The 18,623-nt window shown below is 45.6% G+C and overlaps 1 protein-coding gene across 2 annotated transcripts in view; it reads left to right on the forward strand.

Annotated features, from left to right (window-relative positions):
- Positions 1-18,623, forward strand: part of LOC124721887 (organic cation transporter protein-like) — a 483,907-nt gene that overhangs the window by 323,255 nt on the left and 142,029 nt on the right. The window lies entirely within an intron of this gene.

Genomic DNA, 18,623 nt, shown 5'->3' on the forward strand with positions numbered 1-18,623 from the left:
AACTGTCTTCTGATGACCTCACCCTCCGTGCCCAGCGACTACAGCAGATGATCCATAACCTTTGCACAAGCGTTTGTGAATATTCCCCTCAGTTTCTTTCTCTGCAAAGAGAAATTCAATGACGGCATCATATATAGACGCCATTTTTAAACTGTCCCGCATCATATATAGACGCCATTTTTAAACTGTCCCGCAGCTACGCTATCTGTCGGAAGTGGCGGAAACTTGGCAAGCTCACTCAAGAGACATCAAATAACACAGACGTAACGTATCGCAATTGTAGCATTGTTTTCGGTTGAGAAACAAATTCTGTGCAATACTTTCTGGGCAAACCTCGTAGTTCCCGTACCGCATGACGTGTCCGCACATTACTAGTACTATAGACAGGTCACAGTGACGAGGAACAGGAGGAGGAGGAGGAGGAGGAGGAGGAGGATGGATGGATGGATAGATGGATGGATGTAGCAGGTGACGCAGTCAGTCACACTCAGGAGGAGCAGGGTTCAAATGCCCTATACGCACGTCACCCGTCACTTGACGGACGAACGAGAGCTTGCCCTAACTGCCAGGCAAAACAGAATTTTTTAAGCTATTCGTTATCAAGAACGTAGAGTTATAAAATATAACACAGCCAGTCAGAGTTTCAGTTCTTTTCTGCTTTTATTTCATCATTTTTCCACGATGTGTTTTGGTTCAAATGGCTCTGAACACTATGGGACTTAACATCTGTGGTCATCAGTCCCTTAGACTTAGAACTGCGATACTGGCCATTAACATTGCTACACCAAGAAGAAATGCAGATGATAAACGGGTATTCATTGGACAAACATATTATACTACAACTCACATGTGATTACATTTTCACGCAATTTGGGTACATAGATCCTGAGAAATCAGTACCCACAACAACCACTTCTTGCCGTAATAATGGCCTTGATACGACTGGGCATTGAGTCAAACAGAGCCTGGATGGCGCGTACAGGTACAGGTGCCCATGCAGCTTTAACACGATACCACAGTTCATCAAGAGTAGTGACGCGTATTTTGACGTGCCAGTTGCTCGGCCACCAGTGACCAGATGTTTTCAGTTGGTGAGAGATCAGGAGAATGTGCTGGCCAGGGCAGCAGTCGAACATTGTCTGTATCCAGAAAGGCCCGTACAGGACCTGCAACATGCGGTCGTGCATTATCCTGCTGAAATGTAGGGTTTCGCAGGGATCGAATGAAGGGTAGAGCCACGGGTCGTAACACATCTCAAATGTAACGTCCACTGTTCAAAGTGGCGTCAATGCGAACAAGAGGTGACCGAGGCGTGTAACCAATGGCACCCCACACCATCACGCCGGGTGATACGCCAGTATGGCGATGACGAATACACGCTTCTAATTTGCGTTCCACGCGATGTCGCCAAAAACGGATGCGACCATCATGATGCTATAAACAGAACCTGGATTCATCCGAAAAAATGACATTTTGCCATTCGGGCGCGCAGGTTCGTCGTTGAGTACACCATCGCAGGCGCTCCTGCCTGTGATGCAGCGTCAAGGGTAACCGCAGCCACGGTCTCCGAGCTAATAGTCCATGCTGCTGCAAACGTCGTCGAACTGTTCGTGTAGATGGATTTTGTCTTGCAAACGTCCCCATCTGTTGACTCAGGTATCGAGACGTTGCTGCACGATCCGTTACAGCCATGCGGATAAGATGCCTGTCATCTCGACTGCTAGAGGTACGAGGCCATTGGGATCCAGCACGGCGTTCCATATTACCCTCCTGAACCCACCGATTCCATATTCTGCTAATAGTCATTGGATCTCGACGAACACGAACAGCAATGTCGCGATACGATAAACCGCAATCGCGATAGCCTACAATCCGACATTTATCAAAGTCGGAAACGTATTGGTACGCATTTCTCCTCCTTACACGAGGCATCACAACAACGTTTCATCAGGCAACGACGGTCTACTGCTGTTTGTGTATGAGAAATCGGTTGGAAACTTTCCTCATGTCAGCACGTTGTAGGTGTCGCCACCGGAGCCGACCTTGTGTGAATGTTCTGAAAAGCTGATCATTTGCATATCACTGCATCTTCTTCCTGTCAGTTAAATTTCGCGGCTGTAGCACGTCATCTTCTTGGTGTAGCAATTTTAATGGCCAGTAGTGTAAACGTAAATGTCAGAAGTCCTTTCTTATGGTGTCTGGGGTGTAGCTGTGTATGACAGTAAAACGTGGCTAATAGACATTCAGACAAGAAGATGCCAGGAACGTTTGATACGTAGTGCAATAGAAGAATCCTGAAGACTGGATGGGTACATAGAGTAACTAATGGGGAGCTACTGAATACAACTGGGAAGGAAACAAAATTTATAGCACAACTTGGCTAAAAGAAGGGACATGTCGGTAGGAGACACTGTGAGGCAAGAGGGAATTATCAATTTAGCAGTGGAGGGAAGTGTGGAGGGTCAAAATAGTATAGGGAGGCAAACTGTCGAACACAGCGGCAAACTGTCGAACACAGTTTTCAGTTTCAGATGGATATAGCTATGAGGAGATGAAGAGACTTGCACAGGGTAGTTTAGCGTCGAAAGCTGCATCAGACAGTAGTATATAAAGTCACCTTTAATAAAATTAGCCATTCCGTTTACATTTCTGTTAATTTTTCTTCTGTCCATAGTCTGTCGGTTGATAGTGAAATAAAATAATAAAATTACATCTACAGTACATAGTGCAACAGCGTGATAACTAATGCTTAATTTAAAACTGAACAGCAGTAATAGCGCTGAGAAAACATTGACTCACTCACCGGTCACGTAGTATGGAAAAGCATTTTTATTGTTGAGCGTAGCTGGATGTTTCTTTTCTAAACGAAGATTTAATAACATGTATTCGTCTTTGTTACGTAAAATTAAATCTGTGTGTCATGAACAGTGTAACAACATGCAATAAATACGCATGAAAATGTACAGCCACTGCCGATCCAAAGTTAAAACCAGAAGTATTGGAAATACATTGTTTATTTCGTGGCATCTAGTGTCGTGTACTGCGTCCGCTCGCTGACACGTTGTTTCCATATACGAGGACGTGCTGAAAAGTAATGCCTCCGAATTTTATGTTTCAACTCTTAAAGCTTTTTAAATAACACAAACGTTATTAACATTTTACAACTTTATTCTTCGTGTCTACATATTTATTTCTCAACGTATTCACCCTGGCGACGTACAAATGTCACCCAACGATAGACCAGTCTGTTGATACCTTATGTGTGGGACGTTTGACTTCGTTGACGGAGCCATTACTTCACTTCTTGCACCGCTTCATCACTGTCAAAGTTCAGTCATCGAAGGATTTACTAATATATAGTCTCGATAAACTATACTTCTGCTTGAATAGCAAATGTTATAAAAACAAAACAGAATGAGGTATCCGGACACCGTAATGTGACGTCTGGGTATGCTCATTAGGGACTGATAGCAGGCCCGATGCACAAGAAGGATTCGCCAGCGAGAACTGAGTTCGATCTGAACAAAACGGAGTGCCCACACTTGTGGAGATTCTATAAAAGACTGCAACTTTGCTAGCAGCTAATACTTCGGCAACACAGAAATAATTTTACTTTGACCATTAGGAAAATGAACGTAACATTACGTTCCATATTTTCAGCAAAATACTTTAATAAGTAAAATAAATTTCAGTAATACATGAAAAGCACCAGTTTGCTTTTGTTCTACAATATTACTTTTATTGCTAATCGGTTTTCGGCTTACGAGGCCATGTCTGAAGATGGCCATGTCTGAAGATGGCCTCGTAAGCCGAAAACCGGATAGCAATAAAAGTAATATTGTAGAACAAAAGCAAACTGGTGCTTTTCATTTATTATTATAATGTTGTTCTACCAAGAACCGACGGAAGATTCTGTTAATATCATAAATTCCAGTAATAATATAGACGACGCAAGGATGTTGAGAGAATATTCCTTAATTGAGCGTGATTCTTATTCTTTCTTATTATTGCTCACAGTGTAACATTTCCAGTACATCTTTCATGCTTACCCAGCACTGCTCTAATTGTGCAGGTCTTTGTTTATTCGCACTCAGGAAATGATTGTGAATGCTTCACAAAATATGTCCGTTCATAATATGCACATATGAGCTACAGTCAAAGACGTACTTGAATGATATTTTCACTCTGCAGCGGAGTGTGCGCTGATATGAAACTTCCCGGCAGATTAAAACTGTGTGCCGGACCGAAACTCGAACTCGGGACCTTTGCCTTGCGTGGGCAAGTACTCTACCAACTGAGCTACCCAAGCACGACTCACGTCCCGTCCCTCACCAACACCGACTCAAAGGAAGGCCTCGGCGCTTGTTGGTGACGTCACGTCAGCTAGGCACGGCGAAAGCCAGGTCTGTTGCAGGCAGAAACGCCTAGGCGTGCTTATCACTATAAATCTCTTATTTTTGGACAAAATGTTTGGTATTGTTTTGGATTCTGCAGTTTTATTTAGATGAAAGATTTTCTTACTATCGTAAAGCTACAAATTAAGATCATAGTTCTGTATTACTGAATCCTGTCGAAACAAACGTAGGTCAATATGAGAAGATACTTTGCCCCATTGCAAGCTTCGGAAATTTTACATTCAAGTAACTATATTTACTTTATCCATTTTGTTATCGAAACTTACCCTGACCCCCTTACAATGAACTCGTTTCTTTTATTTGTTTATTTATTTTCGTTTGACGTCACTGGAAATGTGAACTAATTTACACGTGTAAATGTCCAACTGTCGCCAGTCATTAGATTACAGTCGTTTTCAACGAAAGGAATTCTAAACAGGAAACAAAATAGCTTCATACATCGAAAATACTGCTGAGCTTAAACTTTTTTAAACATGCACATTAGAAAAGATAAATATTCCCCTCTTGCAACTGAAAGGAGAAACTTTATAAGAGAAAAAAATTTTATTTGATAAAACAAGTAACTCTCTTTTGCCTCTTCTTCTGTCCCCCAACCCCCTCCCCCAACGTGTAGAATCGCAAGATATTTCATTAACATTCAGAGTTCCTCACCCCATAGTCAACCAAGATACCTAAAGAAGAGCACCAATATGTTAACAGTTTCTTGTAAAAGCAACCGTGTACAAACGTAACTTCCTCAGATTTACAAATAAGGTAAAGAAGCACGAATTCTGTTGCTGCTGGACCCTGAAGTTGTTTTTGTATGTCAATCCTTAAAACAGGTGGAAATTTAAGTTCAGGAGTACACTATTTGTTTAGAAGTGTAATGAATTGCACAATTAACTGATTGCAGAAATCTCTCAGAACAATGTGTGTTGGTCAACTACTGCCAATAGTTTCACATTTTCCTGTGTCAGAGAGGGGGACACCACCATTATGAGTATACCTGCAACAGACCTGGCGTTGGCCGTGCCTAGCTGACGTGACGTCACGAACAAGCGCCGAGGCCTTTCTTTGAGTCGGTGTTGCCCTCACTCCGCTGCAGAGTGAATATCTCATTCTGGAAACATCCCCCAGGCTGTGGCTAAGCCATGTCTCCGCAATATCCTCTCTTCCAGGAGAGCTTCTGTGAGGTTTGGAAGGTAGGAGACGAGGTACTGGCAGAAGTAAGGCTGTGACGACGGGTCGTGAGTCGTGCTTGGGTAGCTCAGTTGGTAGAGCACTTGCCTGCGAAACAAAGGTCCAGAGTTAGAGTCTCGGTTCGGCACACAGTTTTAATCTGCCAGGAAGTTCGAAAGACGTACTTGTCTGAGAAGGAACTGCACGAAATTGGGTCGGAAGATTTCGGTTCCTGTCAAGGTCGAAGTGACACCACTTTTACGCTATTGTATCCAAACAATTTCATCACCTGGTTAATGGAGTGCTGGTCAACATTTGAAACGCAGTACATCTGCGGTTCTGTGTGGCATAGATTCGGCAACTCCTTTCCGGAAGAGGTAATTGCGTAGGCAGTGGTCGCCCATTTTCCGTAAATTACGGGCCAATGGTTTGCCGCGCGGGATTAGCCGAGCGATCTTACGCGCTGCAGTCATGGACTGTGCGGCTGATCCCGGTGGAGGTTCGAGTCCTCCCTCGAGAATGGGTGTATGTGTGTTTGTCCTTAGGATAATTTAGGTTAAGTAGTGTGTAAGCTTAGGGACTGATGACCTTGGCAGTTAAGTCCCATAAGATTTCACGCAATTTTTTTTTTTTTTTTTTTTGCCAATGGTTTGTGGGCATGGAGCTTGAGCCTGATAGCTTCCCAGACGTGTTCCATCGGGTTCATATCACGTGAATTTGGTGACCACGACATCAACGTGAGTTAACTACCATACTTCTCAAACCACAGCAGCACTATTCTGGAGTTGTGACACGGTCAATTATTTTGCTGAGATATTCCGTCGCCGTCGCAGGAGACATCAAACTGAACGGGTGCAGTTGGTCTGCCATTATGGTTGCGTTGTCCACAGCTGTCATGGGCCACTGCGTTTTGTCAACACGGAAAGCTGTAGGGGTTGTCTGCTGTAGAGCACCATGTTCAACAATTTTCGCTGACCGGTGCGCTGCGAGAAACTTGCGCCTACTTCGTCGTCAGGGCTCCCACAGATCAACGCCTATCCTGCGTTACAGACTGGGCAAGCGCCCAACCTCCACGTTCTGTGATGAGGCGTGGTCGTCCAACATTTTGCCGCCTACCTGTGGTTTCATAGTTCCTTAACCAGTTCTCATGGATTCTCACAACATTAGCAAGCGAATAGTCGACTAAGTTCGTCGTATCCGAGATAGTCGTTCTGAGGCACCGAATCACAAAACTCTACCGTTTGTTAAAGTTTCCCATTTTATGTCTGGATGGTGAGGTTTAAGGTCACATTTCATGTCTGTTTCAGGGAAGGTGTGGATCACTGGATGTCCCCAATGCTTCAGAGCGTGATGATTCTGCTGAGCTATGCAATACTAACAAGGGGAGGCCACGGCGTTTGGAACGCGGATTTACTGCATACTTCGTACACTCATAGTACTCACGAGGACAACAAAATGTGTAAGCAGTGGCGCGTACTTCTCAAGCGTTATTGAGAAAATCGGAAGATAATTTCGGTCCTCAAATATATATCTGTGCGTTGCCATTTCTACCGTGAAGCCACGGCAGCCCAGTAGTGCCGGCACGGTAACTCAGCGTGTTCGGTCAGAGGGCTGCTCGCCCTCTGTAATAATAAATCTGAGTAAAGGAATCAACGATCCACTTGAACGGATGTCTTGCGATGTCCGCCCAGACCAAACGCAACGAACAATACCGAAGAAAATGAAAAAAAAAAAAAAAAAAAAATGGTTAGCGTTCCAGCCCAGTATTCGCTGGGTCGCTGTATGAGTTCCGCTTATGACGATTTTTTTATTTCTAACAGTCATTTTCTTTACTATTTATATTACAATTGATATAATGGGAAAAATACGCGTAATCGGATGAACTTATATTAAATTTACAATGTTATTTGGCAGTCTACAAATCTTAATTATCACAAATAATATAATATTCATAACTACCAACTATTAAACGGCAAAACGCATAAAGTGATACTGAAAATGTATGCTTGTCCGTGATTTGAGAAATCCCTTATACCTGTAAGGAGCCCGAAACGACTTGTTACCTCCAAGTTTTGAGCGGCACAGACGGCTTTCGAAAAATGTACAATTAATCGTCGCTTTCGACATTACACGTTGCGGGATAGTATTTTTCGTAAAAACATGAAAAGCAAAGTTAAACGGCACCAGCTGCATTGAATAAAAGCTATGTTTCCGCAGACGCAAGATCGTTTGTGGTTTTCCGCGGAAAAACATTTTGAAAAACCACTCATTCAGCCGATAATTTGGATGCAAACCATGCATAACGCAGCATTTCCTTAAATATCGGCGCTGACCATTGGTCATGCAGTATCGAGTGTATTTTAATAGCGTCTTCAAGAGAAGCAATTTATCGTTCTCTTTCACTTAAATACGAACAATTTTGAAGACACGGACAAGCTTACATTTTCGGTATCACTTTATGCGTTTGGTCGTTTATTAGTCGATAGTTATGAATATTATATTATTTGTGATAATAAAAATTAGTAGACTGCCAAATAACATTGTAAATTTGATAAAAGTTCATGCGATTACACGTATTTTCCCATTACATTAATTGTAATATAAATAGTAAAGAAAATGACTGTGTTAGTTATAAAAAACTGATGAGCGGGACTCGATCCAGCGACCCAGTGATTTTGGGGCTTGAACGCTAACCACTCGGCTGCCGACGCTTCATTGTAAACATCGTCACGCACAGATATACACTCCTGGAAATTGAAATAAGAACACCGTGAATTCATTGTCCCAGGAAGGGGAAACTTTATTGATACATTCCTGGGGTCAGATACATCACATGATCACACTGACAGAACCACAGGCACATAGACACAGGCAACAGAGCATGCACAATGTCGGCACTAGTACAGTGTATATCCACCTTTTGCAGCAATGCAGGCTGCTATTCTCCCATGGAGACGATCGTAGAGATGCTGGATGTAGTCCTGTGGAACGGCTTGCCATGCAATTTCCACCTGGCGCCTCAGTTGGACCAGCGTTCGTGCTGGACGTGCAGACCGCGTGAGACGACGCTTCATCCAGTCCCAAACATGCTCAATGGGGGACAGATCCGGAGATCTTGCTGGCCAGGGTAGTTGACTTACAACTTCTAGAGCACGTTGGGTGGCACGGGATACATGCGGACGTGCATTGTCCTGTTGGAACAGAAAGTTCCCTTGCCGGTCTAGGAATGGTAGAACGATGGGTTCGATGACGGTTTGGATGTACCGTGCACTATTCAGTGTCCCCTCGACGATCACCAGTGGTGTACGGCCAGTGTACGAGATCGCTCCCCACACCATGATGCCGGGTGTTGGCCCTGTGTGCCTCGGTCGTATGCAGTCCTGATTGTGGCGCTCACCTGCACGGCGCCAAACACGCATACGACCATCATTGGCACCAAGGCAGAAGCGACTCTCATCGCTGAAGACGACACGTCTCCATTCGTCCCTCCATTCACGCCTGTCGCGACACCACTGGTGGCGGGCTGCACGATGTTGGGGCGTGAGCAGAAGACGGCCTAACGGTGTGCGGGACCATAGCCCAGCTTCATGGAGACGGTTGCGAATGGTCCTCGCCGATACCCCAGGAGCAACAGTGTCCCTAATTTGCTGGGAAGTGGCGGTGCGGTCCCCTACGGCACTGCGTAGGATCCTACGGTCTTGGCGTGCATCCGTGCGTCGCTGCGGTCCGGTCCCAGGTCGACGGGCACGTGCACCTTCCGCCGACCACTGGCGACAACATCGATGTACTGTGGAGACCTCACGCCCCACGTGTTGAACAATTCGGCGGTACGTCCACCCGGCCTCCCACATGCCCACTATACGCCCTCGCTCAAAGTCCGTCAACTGCACATACGGTTCACGTCCACGCTGTCGCGGCATGCTACCAGTGTTAAAGAGTGCGATGGAGCTCCGTATGCCACGGCAAACTGGCTGACACTGACGGCGGCGGTGCACAAATGCTGCGCAGCTAGCGCCATTTGACGGCCAACACCGCGGTTCCTGGTGTGTCCGCTGTGCCGTGCGTGTGATCATTGCTTGTACAGCCCTCTCGCAGTGTCCGGAGCAAGTATGGTGGGTCTGACACACCGGTGTCAATGTGTTCTTTTTTCCATTTCCAGGAGTGTATATTTGACGACCGAAATTATCTTGCGATTTTCTCAATAACGCTTGAAAAGTACGCGCTACTGCTTACATATTTTGTTATCATAGTGGAGTACTATGAGTGTACGAAGTTTGCAGTAAATCTGCGTTCCACTGGCACTTTGTATCTACTCTGTTGTCTCGAGTGGGCCTGATATATTTCACCTAGTATCGGTATCGTGTTTACGAACTGATGTGCCATTTCTGATTTTCATTATACTCTTGACTTCCCTAGGTGTCGCTAATTGTGCGCGGTTTGTCTGTCTTGCGCGAAAATTTTGAATTATTTGCTCGACGTTTCTCTCTCCCAGGGCTTATTGAGGGGTAAGCTGGTTCTGCGGTAGAGTATTCTGCTCTTCGTTCCTGTAGACGAATGTTTCGGCAATCATCAGATGGTCGTATGTGAGGCTAGTTGCTGTTACCCTAACAGGACATGGTGGTTTCGCGGCGTAGAGCACTCTAAGCAAATGCAACTCTACAGAAGGGAGCAGCCGATCTTGTATTACTGCGTTTCTCTTCTCAGTTCAGCCAGTCTCGACCTTAATTAACTTTGTAGTTGGTGCATATGTCTTCTGTCTCGTGGGCGTCGTGCGTTTGCCATTATTTTCTGAATCGATTTTTTTGCAGCATAAGTTCCATGAGTAGTGGAGGGTGCTCTCTGTTTCTATTATTTCTTTCTACTGTTATTATCACGGGTTCTCTTTAAGATGATTCGTGATGTTCATAACGGCTGATTGGACTGTTTCAGCTGATTCTACCACCAAAGTGGTCCGAACTGTGTTTTGCAGGTATCTTTTCTAGATCCTCTATTCGTCTCTGCTCAGCTTAAACACCTTCCTTGTCACGTCACGTTCCCACAACGCCACCAGGTCATATCACTGTATTCCACAGGTGTTGTGCTGGGCCCAGTCCACTGTTCGCGTCGTTACTGTGAAATGGAAGTGACAGAGAACCACCATACCTAGGTTGGTACCACAGAGCTTCGAGTGTATTATGCTAACCATAGTAAGACACGCACATAAAATTTGGCACACGACTTACATCAGGGCGCGCGCGCACTGTATGCACGGTCGTACAATTTTCAGTCATCCGAAGTCTCACGACATCGAGTCATGGATCCCAACACTCTTGTAGCACCGATCGAGGTAGCGCTGTAATTAGCGCACTGGATTCGTACCCGAGAGGACGACAGTTCACATCCGCGTCCGACTATCCAGCTTTAGGTTTTTCATGTTTTCCCTAAAGCGCTCTAGGCAAATGCTGGGATGGTTCATTTGGAAGGGTACGGCCTATTTCCTTCCCCGTCCTTGAAACTATCAGAGGTTGTGCTCCGTCTCTAATGACCTCGATGTCGACAGGACGTTAAATTCTAATCTTCCTTCCTTCCTTCCTTCCACGAACGTAGCAACAGACGCTCTATTACTGCGTAAATATCTGTCGGACGACTCTGCGCCTATACGTACGATCAGATCGCATGCTACCGGGATCTTAAGCGTAGTCGTGCGAACTTTCAATTACCTAGAACGGAGACCAAAAAGTTGAATAACATGATTTCAAACCTAAATCGTTATCTGACTAGTGATTCAAAATACGAGGGGCGTTCAGTAAGTAATACAACACTTTTTTTTCTCAGAGCAGGTTGGTCTTATTCCCCACTCTTTCGTCTAAAAAGCACTATTTTTCAACATAATCTCCGTTCAAAGCGACGGCCTTAATGCCACCTCCCAGAGAGGTCCTCTATGCCCGCATGGTACCACTCAACTGGACGACGTCGGAGCAACGTTTTGTTGAATCAATAAGCATTCCATCATCCAAGTACTGTTTCCTGCCGTGTCCATCCTTCGTTGGGCCAGACAGATGGAAGTCGGAAGATGGAAGATCCGAGCTGCAGAGTGGATAAGGAAGAACAGTCGAATGAAGTTTTGTGAGCTGTTCTCAGGTACCAGAAACTTGTGTGAGGCCTCGGTTTGTCGTGGAGAAGAAGTTCGTTTGCATTTTTGTGGCATCGAACACGTTGAAATTGTTTCTTTAGTTTCCTGAGGGTAGTACAGCTGTCTGCTGGCGGCCGGCACACGGGAAACTGGACAGATTTGCGCAAACTTTCTGCGATGACGACAAGCGCCTCAGCCAACAATTCACGGTGCTTTCGTTCACTATCAGGTCTCCGTCAACATTCTGCAAGCTCCTATGAACATATGCGAAGCTCTTGTTTTCCACCAAAAGTAACTCAGTGACAACTCTTTGTGGGGAACACATCTCCATTACAGACGCTATTCTGAAGGCGCCTTATAGAGTCGCCACCTATCGGAACTTCATAGATCTATTAGGGGCCGAAGCGGAAATACCGGGTGATGAATAAGTCAGTATAAATATGAAAACTGAATAAAATGGTTCAAATGGCTCTGAGCACTATGGGACTTAACATCTTAGGTCATCAGTCCCCTAGAACTTAGAACTACTTAAACCTAACTAACCTAAGGACATCACACAACACCCAGCCATCACGAGACATAGAAAATCCCTGATCCCGCCGGGAATCGAACCCAGGAACCCGGGCGTGGGAAGCGAGAACGCTACCGCACGACCACGAGATGCGGGCAAAACTGAATAAATCACGGAATAAAGCAGATAGAGAGGTACAAATTGACACACACGCTTGGAGTGACATGGGGTTTTATTAGAGCCAAAAATATACAAAAGTTCAAAAAATGTCCCACAGATGGCGCTTCATCTGATCAGAATAGTAATAATTAGCAAGACAAAGTAAGACAAAGCAAAGATGATGTTCTTTACAGGAAATGCTCAATATGTCTACCATCATTCCTCAACAATAGCTGTAGTCGAGGAATAATGTTGTGAACAGCACTGTAAAGCATGCCCGGAGTTACGGTGAGGCATTGGCGTCGGATGTTGGCTTTCAGCATCCCTAGAGATGTCGGTCGATCACGATACACTTGCGACTTCAGGTAACCCCAAAGCCAATAATCGCACGGACTGAGGTCTGGGGTCCTGGGAGGCCAAGCATGATGAAAGTGGCGGCTGAGCACACGATCATCACCAAACGACGAGCGCAAGAGATCTTTCACGCGTCTAGCAATATGGGGTGGAGCGCCATCCTGCATAAACACCGTACGTTCCAGCAGGTGTTTATCAGCCAGGCTGGGGATGATGCGATTCTGTAACATATCGGCGTACCCCTCACCCGTCACGGTAGCAGTTACAGAATCACGCATTTCCTCGAAGAAAAAACGCCCGATAACGGCAGATGCGGCAAATCCAACCCATACCGTGCCTTCCTCGTCGTGCAATGGAGTTTCCACGACAGTTCTAGGATTTTCGGTAGCCCAAATTCTGCAGCTGTGGGCGTTGACAGGCCCTCGGAGCGTGAAATGAGCTTCGTCAGTCCACAACACGTTATTCAACCAATAGTCATCTTCCGCCATCTTTTGAAACGCCCGCACCGCAAATGCCCTCCGCTTCACTAAATAGCCAGGTAACAGTTCATGATGCCGATGGATTTTGTACGGATAGCATCGGAGGGTACGCCTCAGTGCCAACCAAACAGTAGTGTAAGGAATGCCGGTGCGACGTGCGACTGCACGAGCACTGACTTCCTCGCGCATAGACGAACCCGCTACGGTTTCCTTTTCTTCCTGAACTGTCTCAGCAGCATTACGCCTTGTGCTCGGTCGGCCACTACGGGGTCTATCGTCTAAACAACCCCTGGCTTGGAACTTCGAAATCATTCTCGCCACAGCTGCATTTGTCAACGGACCTTTACCCGTTCGAATCCCCTTCCTATGGCGATAGTATCCTAACGCTGAACTAGCACATTCCCCATTCTGATTATACAGCTTCAGTAAAAGAGCCTTTTCAGGTAACGTCAATATGCTGCGACTGCTGGTGCATCTGATTCTATGTCTCATAACAGCTCCTTTTATGCACGATTGTCATGCGCAGTCACTGATGTTTTGCTGTCCAGCGCCATCTGCCGGACATTTTGTGAACTTTGTAATTCTTTTTGTTCTAATACAACCCCGTGTCATTCTAAGCGTGTGTGTCAATTTTTACCTCTCGATCTACATTATTCCGTGGTTTATTAAGTTTTCAAATTTATACTGACGTTTTGATCACCTGGTATTTCACGATGTTCCACAACAAATTTTGCATTATTCCAACCGAAATTGGTCGAGAAAAATGTGTTGCATTATTTATAGCCCCTCATACAAGCTGCATTCAGGAAGCGCCTTCGCCGCTAATAAAACGTTATCGGAGTTCAATCATTTGCCCATAATGTTTACAAGTCGTCGTTCTTCCGGATGAACCTCATCATTCAGCTGCATGTTGGATGCTAGCTGACATCTGTTTAGTCAGATAAACGGTTGCACTCCCACGGAAATATTTTAGCTACGGCGAGTTGCTGGCGAGCAAGGGTGGCCGTCGCCCAACACAGAGTTGTCTCCCACTGGCTGCTGGGGTCTCCTCGGTCCCACTCCGAATTCTATGAAGATCTTTGATTACCAGTCCGTATTGTACGTGTGTCAGTAGTTGTGTGGCTGGTTGATGTGCAACCTACTGCTCGGTGGGTTTCAGCTCTCGGAGGTGCCTGAGCGTTGAGAAGGAATGTAGGCCCCAAGAGGCCCTGTTGCTGGTTCTTGCCTTGAAGTTCAGTGGTGGCAGCACCTTATCACGTGACGTTGTGAAAAGACAGTCAGTTTCTCCATCAGCAGATGGTTGGTGGCGAGAAGCATGAAATTCACCAAGTGAAGACCATCATCTCGAATATATCGTCTCCTAGCTCTTAAACTGTCTGGAACATCTAGGACAAACTCACTAAAGTTTCGTAATCATGGAATTGAGTACTACTGCTGTTAATCCATCGATCCAGATGATCAGCTCATGATGAGAGTTTGAACACTGGAGTGTTTAAAAGGGAGCTAGCATGTGGCTCTGATGCGAGGCTCAGTTCGTAATGACCACATGTGCATTCCTTATTCTGCTATATTCATTCAACAGTCTGTTAACTGCTGTGTCAAGTTCCTTGCTATCTGCTGTTGTGTAAGAGTGTTTCTTGCAGCAGGTCTCATGAGCCAACAGATATGATTGTCTGACTTCACTTGGTTTTCTGCCAGTCTTCTTTCTGCCGGATGCGTATTCTCACTCAGTAGGCAGTGTCATAATGGGTCAGGGGCCTGGCCCACTTGTGACATACCAGCTAGCTTCCTGCTTCCGTCCCTCTGTCTATGGCAATGTTAACGAGTTATAATAAAGGTTTCTAATTTCCCCCCCTTCACTACCCAGTGCTGTAACAGTACAAATCTTGGGCTGATGGACGTATGTTTATTAATTTTCATTATTTCAAGATTAGTTCATCTTCCTTCTTCATGGAGGTTACGTAACAAATCACGTAGCACCTATGATTAGCTCCTTTTTTAAAACAGGTGATCAGCAAAAGTAGAGTCTCATTTTCTAAGTTTACAACTCCTATGATATTCAGCAGGATAACTGTCCACGCTGTAAAGCCGCAGTGGTGTTACAGTGGCTTGATTAGCAGGATACTGGACTCACATTGATGTCTGGGCTACGAAAGTCGCGTGATCTGAATCCGATGAAACACGCCTGTGATGTTATTTTGAGCCAGCTCCGTCCCAACAGACCACAGTCTCGTAATTTGCGGGTATTGCATGGCATCTGCTTAGACATCTGGTGCCACATACCCATGTATCTCCGGAAATGTATCATGCCCTTAGAATCGCTGCTAAAATGTGTTGCAAAGGTGGGCCGACACGCTATTAGGCAGGTGGTCATGATGTTTCGGCTCATTAGTGTATGCACGTCTTGTTTTTGTTTCACCTGTCGAGCTATCAGAATTGCGGAATTTATATTTAGGCTACTTTTTTTAAAAAAAAAACTGTAAATAGAACTTATGTCATGAACACAGTCAGAGTTTTGTAACTTCCAACTGCTATCGCTTTCGGTGAGAGAACGATTCAAATCACCATTCGGCCACGCAGAATTAGGTTTTCCGCAGTTTCCATAAATCGCCCTAGGCAAATTCCGAGATAGTCGCTTGAAAAAGAGCACTGCAAGTTGGTTTCCACAATCATTTCATAATCCGAGCTTGTACTTCATGTTTAACGATCACGATGTCGTCCTTCTTCCATTTGGTAATTGGACATTACAAATTTCATAAAAGATGGATTTTCGCACATGCTCGAGAAACTCGTGGAACTGGCTCCGATAAAAACGGAACTACACCACAGGTCATTAAAATTGCTACACCAAGAAGAAATGCAGATGATAAACGGGTATTCATTGGACAAATATATTATACTAGAACTGGCATGTGATTACATTTTCACGCAATTTGGGTGCATAGATCCTGAGAAATCAGTACCCAAAACAACCACGGCCTAGATACGCCTGGGCATTGAGTCAAACAGAGCTTGGATGGCGTGTACAGGTACAGCTGCCCATGCAGCTTCAACACGATACTACAGTTCATGGAAATAAGTGACTGGCGTATTGTGACGTGCCAGTTGCTCGACCACCCTTGACCAGACGTTTCCAATTGGTGAGAGATCTGGAGAATGTGCTGGCCAGGGCAGCAGTCGAACATTTTCTGTATCGAGAAAGGCCCGTACAGGACCTGCAACATGCGTTCCTGCATTATTCTGCTGAAATGTAGGGTTTCGCGGGGATCGAATGAAGGGTAGAGCCACGGGTCGTAACACATCTGAAATGTAACGTCCACTGTTCAAAGTGCCGTCAATGCGAACAAGAGGTGACAGAGGCGTGTAACCAATGACACCCCATACCATCACGCCGGGTGATACGCCACTATGGAGATGACGAATACACGCTTCCAATGTGCATTCACCGCGATGACGCCAAACACGGATGCGACCATCATGATGCTGTAAACAGAACCTGGATTCATCCGAAAAAAATGACGTTTTGCCATTCGTGCACCCAGGTTCGTCGTTGAGTACACCATCGCAGGCGCTCCTGTCTGTGATGCAGCGTCGAGGGGAACCACAGCCGTGTTCTCCGAGCTGATAGTCCATGCTGCTGCAAACGTCGTCGAACCGTTCGTGCAGATAGTTATTGTCTTGCAAACGTCCCCATTTATTGACTCAAGGATCGAGACGTGGCTGCACGATCCGTTACAGCCATGCGGATAAGATCCTGTCATCTCGACTGCTAGTGATACGAGGCCGTTGGGATCCAGCAAGGCGATCCGTATTACCCTCCTGAACCCACCGATTCCATATTCTGCTAACAGTCATTGGATCTCGACCAACGCCAGCAGCAGTGTCGCGATACGATAAACCGCAATCGCGATAGGCTACAATCCGACCTTTATCAAAGTCGGAAACGTGATGGTACGCATTCCTCCTCCTTACACGAGGCATCACAACAACGTTTCACCAGGCAACGCCGGTCAACTGCTGTTTGTGTATGAGGAATCGGTTGGAAACTTTCCTCGTGTTGGCACGTTGTAGGTGTCGCCACCGGCGCCAACCTTGTGTGAATGCTCTGAAAAGCTAATCATTTGCATATCACAGCATCATCTTCCTGCCTGTTAAATTTCGCGTCTGTAGCACGTCATCTTCGTGGTGTAGCAATTTTAATGGCCAGCAGCGTAATTGGTAAATTGTTTATCACAAGACGCAGACGTACGCGCAATTAGCGCTAGTTATTCCTCTTGCTTATGTGTCTTGTTTCCATTTTCTTTTTTTTCGTTTTGGAACATTATACAATATCAGCATATCCATTTTCTTATCAGAATCTGACTGAAATAAGATGCACGAGTGTAACAGGTACTTCGGAAGGAAATACTGCGAGATACTGGTCAAAAAATTAAATGTCCCTGGCAAATTAAAACTGAGTGCTGTACCGGGATTCGAAACCGGAACCTTTGCCTTTCGCTAGGAGTTACTCTGTCGACTGACGTAGACTCACCAGTCAATCTCACACTTTACCCCGGCGATTTCGCTCTTCAGCCTTCCAAATCTCAAGAAGCTCTGGTGCATAAATCACAGATTCTCATGCAGAGCGAAAGATTAGTTCTCGAAACAATCCCCTAGGCCAGGGCTTCCCAACCTTTTCAGCTGGTGGACCCCTTCTTCAGTCGGAAATCCACGGCGGACCCCTAGTCAGTCAAGAGCACAGTAACTTTAAATTTCAGAGCGAAACCCATGGGAACTGAAAGCTTCTTAATGCAAGTGCTATGTTCCCAATGTCCCAACCCCCCCCCCCCCCCCCCCCGGAAATATCAATAGTGTTTGGTTTAGATATGAATGAAAACAACTTCAAGGTCAAAAATCGACTTATGAAATAGGTAGTGCACTGACAAAGCAAGTTTAACATTTAATTATGCCTGGGGCCGCATACGTGCCAGCGAGCGCTGTGATTGGTCGACAAAGCTCGCTCCGCGCATGCGTAAAAGGTTTCAGCGCATGTAGCGCCGAGAGCAGGCGCATAAACGACCCCTGTATTGTTGTCAACCAGTCGATCAGAGAAGCCGCCTTCTCCGGCACTAAACTGTGTATGCGTCCTCACTTAGGAACCGCAAAGGCTGCTTGGGAATACGACCTGAAGTAAAAGTACACATGTTTTTCACACACAGAAAATAGTGATGAATTTGATATTCACATTTTCATTTAATAATTTTACTCATTATTCTACACGATTAGGTGAAAGGTGGCCACGGACCCCCTAGAAAGAGCCGGCGAACCCCTAAGGGGTCCGCGGACCACACGTTGGAAAGCCCTGCCCTAGGCTATGGTAAGCCATTTCCCGGCAGTATATTTTCTTCTAGAAGAGCTAGTCTCACAAACTATGCAACAGAGCTTCTCTGAAATTT

Source organism: Schistocerca piceifrons, chromosome X, assembly GCF_021461385.2.
Source record: "Schistocerca piceifrons isolate TAMUIC-IGC-003096 chromosome X, iqSchPice1.1, whole genome shotgun sequence".
Lineage (NCBI taxonomy): Eukaryota > Metazoa > Arthropoda > Insecta > Orthoptera > Acrididae > Schistocerca > Schistocerca piceifrons.